Source organism: Acartia tonsa, chromosome 2, assembly GCF_053477335.1.
Source record: "Acartia tonsa isolate MP-2025a chromosome 2, ASM5347733v1, whole genome shotgun sequence".
Taxonomy (NCBI): Eukaryota; Metazoa; Arthropoda; class Copepoda; order Calanoida; family Acartiidae; genus Acartia; species Acartia tonsa.
This window is the reverse complement of record NC_137261.1, coordinates 46,451,587-46,462,589: the sequence shown is the minus strand read 5'-3', so window position 1 is coordinate 46,462,589 and position 11,003 is coordinate 46,451,587.

The following is an 11,003-nucleotide window of genomic DNA, read 5'->3' as shown; positions in this document are numbered from 1 at the left end:
GTGGATGGGGAGTATCGTTCTTTCAGCCAGCTGTGAGCATAAATTCATCAGAGTACATAAAAATCTGGTGCAACGCCAACATCCAATTAAGAATATATCTATTATGCTAACACACAATTGTTCTAATATTGACATTTTTAAAGACATTCAAAATCCTTGCAATACCTGATTTTTACCCCCTTCGTAAGTTAAAACATCCGGTATGGTGTCATCTTACATTTACACTAGAACAGATATTCATGGGTTTCACAGTGGCTTTAAACCTTATTGTCATAGTAATAGTTTTAAACAAGGATGACACCATCCATAAAAAGGTAGAAAAACGAACATTGATATTTAGAGAGTGTAAACAGAATGGTAATTTATAAGTCTAAACAAAATTGTTGTTGCAAAATTTCTTAATATTTAAGACTTGAATTAAAAACTTGATTATAGAGTTACTTCTCTTTCTAAATCGTACCTAAATAATACAGAAATCCTCAAGCAAAGGTTTAAATTCGTATGAGCCTTAAATTAATTATAACTATTTGTCTATTTTCGTTGAGTTTTTTTGTATGTTTTATTAGGCTTAAATTTGGGCTGTGACTTTAATGTAAAAAATAAACTATAGAACCGGCAACGAAAAGGGAGGAAATTTTTAACTAATTTTCAAGATTTTTTCAGCTATATAAACATGAAATTCTCAAAGCTAAGTAAATCAAAACATCAATTTTAAAGAAAATGTGAAAAGCCGTGTATGTATTTTAGTAGGTGCCTATTAAAAATAAACAATTAACAAACTCCAATTATAGCAAAATATCTTAAAACAAGGATGACTATGTTTCTTAGAAAAAAGCCAGATACAATTATTAACAGCTTTCCGCGGATATCAAATTGAAAAATTTAAGATTAAAACTAGTTGTTTATGATTTTTATTTTAATATCAGATGGAAAATCATCTATAATACAATTTTATTCATATATTAATGCATGGCTGGGAACTGGTTTTACAAACTTACATACGGACAATCTATTACTTTACGTTGCTTCGCCTCTGAATAAACTAATTCCAGATGTGTGACTTTTTAAATTAAGGTTGACTGTGTTTACAAGTATGGTAGTAACATTAAATAGGTAGCACTTCCAAATTTATCTTACCATAGAGTAGTTAGGGCAAGAGGGTGACTATATTTCCAATTTTGTTAATTATACCATAGAGTAGTTAGGACAAGAGGGTAACTATACCTCCAATTTTGTTGCAAGTATGGTAGTAACATTAAATAGGTAGCACTTGCAAATTTATTTTACCATAGAGTTGGTAGGGTAAAAGGGTAACCATACTTCCAATTTTGTTATTTTTACCATAGAGTAGATAATCCAAATTTATTTTACCATAGAGGGTTACTATATTACAAATTTTGTTATCTATTCCATAGAGCAGATATGATAAGAGTGTAACTATTCTTTTTTTAAAAGTATGCTAGACATATTAATTAGATTGCACTTTAAGATTAGTCATACCATAGAGAATGTATAAAAGAAGAAATTGGGTCCAAAATAGATAATTTTTCGTTATTAGTCAAATAGTTGTTAGAAAAGAGGGGTAACAGTGTTTAATTAATAGGTAAACAATGCTGAATGAGTAAGAGAAGAAATAAGGAGACATTTATAAATTAGATTCTACTTTTAAGAAAAGCTTCGAAATGACATGTCAACTCTTGAAAAAGTTAAACTAAATTTGTTTTAGTGCATGCCAACGCCTCCCACTTTGACCAATACAAATTGAGATACAGATAGATTCTGTGACATTTTAGATAGATAGATAGATTTATTGATAGACAGGTAAATATACAGGGAGGGAGGGGACATTGGACTGTTTATTACACTAGTCTCCAAAACCTTATTCCTTATTCGTTAGCCTAACAACTATGGAGGCTTATATTGAATTTTGAATGGTTGGTTCATTTAGTTGAGTGTCCAAACGATTAAACCACTAATTGTAATCTACAGAAAGGTTAATTTTGTGTATCATCATTGTGGATGTACATTAATTTATCGGCTATTGTCTTATCCCTTTATATCCCTGTAAATGTAGCATGCATACCACCTACTATTTTGACCAATACAAATTGAGATATGTACGGCTACTAAGACATATTTGGCCTATCTGATATTTTTCAGGGAAAAGGGTTTTCCAGCATGGCTTCTAAACCGCCGAATTTAGAACCGTTTCGCAGCAATGATGGAAAATCATATATAGCATCGTATCACAGACAGCTGTCAACGAATATTTAAAAAAAAACATAAAATTAATAGTTAGCGAGGTCAATCGGCCCCTTGGGGTTAACAAAACTGGTCCTAATCTTCTGATTTTTCATTTTAATATCCACGGAAAGCTATCTACAATACGATGATACAGGTAACTATTAACTTTTATAAGATGATAGTAATATTTCTATCATTCTGTCGAGTCAAGCGTGTGTAGATACGTTGTAGCTTAATATGATGCTTTGACGTATGGACATACCAAATTATAGAGTAGCTGCACTCATACTTAAGACAGAGACTGTCAATACAAGAAATTTTATGACGGAGTGACGTACGAACATAGCCTAGTTGTAGAGAATGCAGTATAAAAAAGTTATTAAAAACAAAGTAATTATTAGTCCCTTTATTCCTGGATCAATAGCTTAGATAAAAGTTAAATTGAGTACTCCTATCAATTTTTACTTTAATAAATAAAACACTAGGTACTTTTTAAAAGAATTTTAAAAACTAGCGACTACGTCCCCTAGAGGCCTATATGTTTTTTTTTATTTCGAACGATATTATACATATTAACAAATTTTGTCAGATTATTTCTATGTTGCGTTGAAGTCTCCAAAAATATTAAGAAAATTTTGATTTTTTCTGATTTCTCTTTGGGATAGTGGTGGTACCCTCCCCCAGGATCTATGAGAAGCTACCCTGTTAAGGAGAACCCGTTCGGTTCAGCGGTTAGCGAGATCCTTCGGTATAAACAGACAGACATCGTTCTACTTATTATAGATAATGAAATGATTAATCTTTTTAAAATTTTGTGAGGAAATTAAATAAAATGGAATTGCCAATTTTATACATAATTACCATTTGTTATAGATATACTGAAAGCTGTGCTTAAGACTTAAATTGCCTTAGCACTGAAAACCTCCATCTCTCAAAATTTCTTTTAAAAATATCCATTTATACACTAATTTTCTTCAACATTAATGACGTAAGTAAAACCATTAATTAGAAATATTTGAAAGCATATAAATTATAATAAAAATTATATAAATATTTGCAAAGCTGCATATACTATTCAAAACAGTTTTATTTGATTTGCCTAATTGCGTCAAACTGTTTTGTTATTTCATTTTATATTAATTCTGAACATAAAGCACCTTTAAATAAATAAAGGAATTACGTCAATTTATAACAATAAAAAACTGCGTAATGCATTTGTTATATAATAATGATAAAAATGGAAGAAAAGGTGTATTAATCGATATATAATTACTTGGATGTTGCACCATATTTTCGCATACTCTAATAAAATAGTCTTTCCAGCTGGCTAATGTGATGATATCCCTCATCCATCCCTTTTATCCCATCCTTTCACTTGCTTACTGGAGGAAAAAAACTAGTCATTGAGGACTAAATCGACGAAAAAAATTCTCCTGTCATAATATCCACGTATATTATATCCATTGATGCATGTCTTCAATAAAAGTGCAGCTAGAATTTAATTATGGTTTGTCCATCCGTTCGCATTAATCAATATCATAAATCAAATTATTATGTATAAAAAATATCTAAGATTTAATCATTAAACTCTTTTGTTTAACAAGTATGACATCCATTTGTCGCGAAGGAAAAAATGCAAAGAATAAATTCGCTACTTAAAACAAGGCGTGTTCTTTTAGGCTTAGAATCCCTTACACCCTATATCTGCATGTAGTGAATGATTTTTTAGAACTTGGTTAATCCGGTTTTTGATTAGACAGTTTAAGATACTATTCTTGCTGCGATTCTATAGAATACTCATCCTTGTTAAGAGCGAAGCTTATCTAAAAATAGAATCGGTCGATCAGTCGGCAACGCACGGTTGGACCCTCAGATGTAAAAACTTTATTTTAGTGTTTGGCCAAAATGACTTAGCAATTGTATCTGTAAGTACGTCTAATAACACCCTTTGCTATTTTTAAAATCCTAGAAAATTTTTTTTGCAAGAAAATTGCATAAATTCGCAACCTTTTTTAGAACCATTACATAACTCGAGTTTTAAAACTTTTTATATAAAATCCTTTTTACAAAAAATATCAATAATTACTTAAAATTAAACCTGAAAGAAAAAAAATCTCATTACACGTGTTAATTTGCATGTTTTAGGTCTTTTTTTGAGGAAAGTATAACTTCCACATTTTTGACAATAATTATATTTTTTTAACATTTCAAAGTAAAATATAATAAAACTTAAACGATTTTTCTTGAATTATCAGTTGAAAATTTCATCAAACATGCAATTTAAGTGATGAAAATTTAATAAAATCACTTTTTGAATGTTTAGAATTACCAATTTTCTACATTTAAAACAAAATGTTAACAAAATTTAAAAACATTTTAACATATAACTTCAAAAATCAATAACATTTTATAAAAAGATGTTTCAAAAAATAAATCATTAAAAGGTATTAAAATGCATTTGAAATTACTTAAAATTAAAACGAGAACATCTTTTTACACTGTATTCTGTGTAATAGAGTTTAAATGACATGATTAGTGAATGAAATATTTCCTAAACTCATTAAGCCTTTTTGTGACTATATTAAAAATAATTTATTTTGTTTTATATTGTTTTTTTATTCAAATATTTGACAAAATTTTCCCTACGTCAAAAAAATTAAGTCAGTTTTTTACTGTTTCCAGGTTTTTCTTTATAATTATAACAATTAAATATAATATAAATCTTCATTATCTTTTATTTGAATTATCATACACATTAAAATGTAAAGTATAAGCTAGAATAGCACTTTTTTCAACGAATATTTTAATGACATTATATCAAAATAATTCCTCTTAAATATCACACAACATATGATTGGGAAGTATAGCCATTTCTTGGAGGTATAATATTTACAAAAATACCATTAATTCTGTTTTTATCAGAAGTTAAAAAAATTTAACAATTCTAAAACAATGGTTGGCTGTCTAGATATTGAGTACACTAAGACTACGGCTCTGTTCTATTGAAATAACGTTGCAAAAAGAGGGGTTCTGAAAGTAATCTACCTAATTTTTTTTAAAGAACCAACAAGTACTGACAGTATCTATTTTCTTGTCATCTAGCAGACAATCAAATCATAACACAATTTTCATGATAAAATAATCAGGTTTCTACTTCACATTTTAAAAAATATACCTACTGATCAATAAAATGTTCAAAATTTTACTTTGTACTAATTGAAAAAATATGTTGTAATTCTTATTTTAAAGTTACATTTTTATCCCTGACAAAATCATAGACGACTTTTAAAGGCATCTTATCTAAACTTTTTGAAGAAAAACTTAAAAACGTTAATTAAGTATGAAAACTATTTTCTTCGATTTTTCTGAAGTTATTATCGCATTCTATGGGTTTTTTATTATCATTTACTTATATCGAAAGTGCCAAACATTGTACCATAACTTATTCATTTAATAAAAAACCAACCGTGAACGGTTAACTCATTTCGTTAATTTAGACATGGTAGAGTTGTCCTTCGATTTCAAACTTTATAGATGATTCCTATATTAGTTAGGTACAATATAGAAGCGTAGCAACTCTATAATTGTTACCATAAAACATTTAAAAAATGCACATTGACAACAAAATTTTGTATGATATAATATTTTAATCATCTTATTTTTGAAATATTGATTCCTAGAACAACAAGGTACATCTCTATAATCAAAATTAAAGTATATCCTAAACTGCATCTGACACTCTACGTGAGTTATTGTTTGATTGTCCTTCTAACTGATTTTAGAGCTTCGCTTTTTTTTGATGTTGTCATCCATGTTAAAATTTACTTTCTGACCTACATATTTGAAATGATTTGATTAAATGTTATGAAAGTTGTTAAAATATTTAGGAATGTGCCAATAGGTGTTTGCCTAACCCGAGTTAATCTGGTCAGGTCTGTATTTTTATCTCACAACGTTAGTACGTCAGAGAAAGTAATAGATTTATTATTACTTAGATCTTACACCAGATTTTTTCCCTCCTGTACCCCATCCCCTCCCCTCCTACTGGATAAACGGCCCGACCTATAAATGCGAGGGGATATTGCAACCTAAATTGACGACAATTTTCTCCTGTCATAATATCCACGTATATTCTACATCCATTGGGAAAGTAGTACAAAGTATAGCGATGTCTGCCTGTCCAGAAATATCGAAAGATCTCACTAACCGCTTGGCTGTAGGGTTTTATGCTGTTTTCCTAGGTGATAAGAAATAAATCAAAATAAAAAAAGCCTACAACCATCTCATTACGTATGTAAAGCTTGAGTCAAATTGAGAACTTAATCTGTTCATAGCATAGCCAGATCGCAAAAGAAAACTGCTTAATATAATGAGATATAAGAAATCAACTTCTTCTTTTTTTAGCTCGTTTGAGGGTATTTTGAAAATTCTCTAATTCAAAGTGTGCCATGATCACAAATATTAAAAGTAGGTGGCTGCCTATATAAGTTGTAAGTAAAATATTATTCAGTTATCCTAATAGATATATTATTACTTGGATGTTGCACCAGATTTTCATGTATTCTGTTAAAGTGATACTCGCAGCTGGCTAGAATAACACCTTCTCTACCCCTTACAATCTCCTCTTACTGGATTTATGAACTGACCAATAAATGAGGTCCATATAAGCAAGCCAAATAGACGACAAATTTTCCCCTGTCAATGTATCCACGTATATACTGTACATTGTGGCTGACTATAGGTTGTAAGTAGAAAATTATTCAGCTATCTTGCTGTGTTTTACTACAGGAGTTTAAAGAGATAAAACAATGGCCGATAAATTTGTCCACATCCCCAATCATGATTCTCAAAATTACCCGTTCTGTAAATTACAATTAGTGGTCGAATCGTTTGGACACTTTGAGAGTTAGTGTAATAAACAGCCTAATGTCCCCTCCCTTCCTGGTTTTACTAACATTATCTGGGAAGGGGGGGGGGGAATTTTGCTCGGTTATTTTAATTAATCTGAATCAAGTTATGGTTATGGATGTTTCTTGTTAAAAGTAAATAAAATTTTAAGCTTTTTTAAAGAAACAGCAAATGATTAACAAAGATACTTAATTTTTTTTTAATGTCTATACCTATCCATGACCCGATACCTATCAAAGAATTCTCATATCATGATAAATTCATAAATGAAGTTAAAAATAATAGATATATGTATAGGTGGATATATATGTAGATAAAAATATAAATATATGGATAGAGACACTGTTGGATATCAAGAAAAAATAATAGATAGATTTATATAGTTAAGTAAAAATCAAGATTGATAGAAAAATAGAAGAATAGATAAAATGATATCCTATGATATAAATTTTTGTCTGTAGCTATAACGGGTTGTACTTTTCTGGGAAGCTTTATATTTGTCGTGGGGTGGTTTTTGGTTATTTTTCTGCCCTTCCCTAGAAGCTAAGGGCGAATCAACTAGTATAAATACATAGAAAAACAGATATAAAAATCATATATTTAAACACATATCAATTTAAAATTGTAAATGATTTGATAAAACTATTTGATAGACGTGAAGTAGATATATCAGTGATAGACTCAAATATGTCAGAAGTATGACCAGTAATAAGTTTCAGGTGTTCATATATTTAAAATAAATTTACGCAAATGAATTATAGCAATTTTAAGAAATAGTTTACTTTCAGTTTTATGCTATAAATGAAGTGTTAGGTGGTATTTTTTTATTTGCACAAAAGAATGCTAGCTCATTATAACAATGGATATAAATTATATGTGGATATATTGACAAGGGAAAAATTGTCGTCAATTTAGCTTGCTATCATGGACCTTATTTATTGGTCAGTTCGTTTATCCAGTAGAAGGGGAGGGAATGGGGGTAATCGTTATTTTAGCCAGCTGCTAGCATCTATTTATTAAGATACATACAAATTTGGTGCAACATCCAAGTAATAATATATCAATTATTATAAGTTATTGTTTATTGACAGATTTTTAAATAAAAAAAATAACTGGTTCAAAATTGAATAAGTTTTTATACACTATATGTTATGTTGTTTTGTATGAATACCAGTGGTGAGTATTTCCATGAAATTATATTTCTCTGACAAATTCTTTAGCAGTTCACATTTAGGTTGAGTCTAGGTCAGCAAATTTTTCAAATTCTAGTATGTATTCGAATCCAATTCATATCCGCAGGATTAGAACCGGTTTTCAGAGCCATGCTGATAAATCATGTATAGCATCGTATTACACAGAATTTTCCACGATAGATAAAATAAAAATAATAAATATATTGTTAGCCCGTTCCTTCAGCCCCTCTGGGTTAACAAAACTGTTTTTAATCTTAAATTTATCAGTTATTTATGGGTAAAAATTCATATCAGGCAAACATTTGCTATCAAAATAGCTAAAAGAATATTGGACGTTCTGGCAATAAATAATAAAAGCAGAAAAGTGCACTTGTAATAAAGCAACCTAAAATTATGATTTAAAAGTTTTATTTTTGGTATTTAAAAAGCCTTAATACCATAAATGGCTCAGCTACTCTACAACTAAACCACAGAATTTTTAATCTGACACCTATACATTTATTTATTCATGTCAAAAATAATTTATAGAAATAAGAAATAATAATTGAAAATATGAATAAATATTATTATGTCTAAATGTATAATAACAAAACATATAACAGATCACCCCCTCCCCCCCCCCAACCCTTAAATTTCCCCCACAAACACTCACATATTACACATACACACACACACATACACCACAGAATCTATAGGGAGTAAATCTATATGATTCCGAAATACAAATGAAGTACATTCCTATAAATTTTAAGATAGAGACATGTTATCTATTAAATTTTTTTTTTTGTAGCTGGACAAAGTGTCTCAAAAATCAGCCATGTGACGTCATGAAAATGAGGGAGATGAAAGAAGAAGTGGAAAGAAAACCCATAAAAAAGAGATGGATAATCCCTCATTTTTATGACGTCACAAGTAAATTTTTTTGAGAAACTTTGTTGAGATACCGTTATAAACCTTCTCGGAACCTATGAGAAGTTACACTGTAAAGAAGAGGCATATCGGTTCAGTGTTTATCGTGATCCTTTCGTACACACACAGACATTTTGTTACTCTATGGGTACCAGGGGTAATCCAACAGATCTATAGTATAGATGTATATACAGATAACTACCTCCCTCACTATTTCAATGACTTTTTTCGTCTGCTATTAAATTGTTTTCTGCTACTTGGCTGTGCTGATAATCACAACACCATTGGTCAATTTTCAATGACCAGATTGAGAGTCGACACAAGGACATTGTGATGGGGAGATAGTTATTTAACCCTTTCTCCCTCTAGTGTTTTACTGTAATGGTAATTTTATAACCTTAATTATTATTACCTACATGTTCTTTAATTTGTATCTGTCCTGATTTATATTTAATCTTGAGAATACTTATTCCATGCCCTGACTAAACCTATCATTGTGCTACACTCCATTTCCCCCCTTGCTAACTCAAGCTTTACAATATCCCCGCAGGAACCTCCCTCCTTCCCAAATATCCACAAATGATCACTAACATATATATTTTATATTATATGTGCTATCACTTCAACCAAAGGAATATTTTTATGTTACTCTACTTTTAGATCTAAGTCTAGGGATGCTTCTAGGCCTATAGAATACAAAGCTGCTTGGATGTTAGTGGAGTAGCCACTAGTTGTTTTACAACCGTCATAAGCAGGTAGTCATGATGTCATTAGATTATCGTTATTTCGATATTTTATCAAACATGAACCGTTTTTAATGCGATTTTGTCGGCATAAACCATGGAAATTTGACACAATGTAACTAGTTTTGACAGAATTATACTTCAACAACCTTTCTCATATGAATGGGTGTAAAATATACGTGGATATTATGACAAGGGAAAAAATTACGCGATTAAGGTTTCTATTTACCCTGTCATTTATTCCTCAGTTCCTTCAACCAGTAAGAGGGGAGGGGATGGGGTAAAGGGGACGGATGGATAGAATCGTTTGTTCAGTCCGCTACAAGTTTCTCTTTATCATAGTACATGATAATCTGGTGTAAGATCCAAGCATTAATAAATCATAGCTAATAAGAAACACCAATTGTAGAAATTATCCTAAGCGGAGGTGAACGCACCCCAGATATCTTATTGTCATCCAATTTAACCCTAAACAGGGAAACGATTCAATTTCCCTCGGAGGGCGACCTCCCGTCAATTCCCCCTCCCCCTTCCCCAAATACAATCCATAACTTTCCTAAATTGTAACGCCCTAATAGTCATAATCACCAATTCCCCCCCTCCCCAACCCCACAAAAGAAAACATAGACACACAGGAAATAAGAGTTCCCCTGGCGTTTCCATCTTAACACCCCATAGAGCCGTTCATGGAGGGGAATAATATTTGGAAAAAAGAAAAAACCTTTTAATTAATTTAAAGTACATTCCAGCGGGGCTTTTCTAACTTGACATAACCTAACCTAAAAAAGCAACAAAAAAACTTCTTCAACCCCCACCCAACTTCCTTAAAATTGACTCTAGAGGCTAGAGCGTATCTACAAATTTTTGAATTAATCCCTAACTATTTTTGGATCCCCATTCCCCCTCTCTGTGTGTTTAAGATAAAAAGGTATGGTAGGATGAGCAGGAGGGGGGAGGGGGGGGGGGGGGATAAGTTTCCACTCTTTCATATTTTGTTGACAGAAGA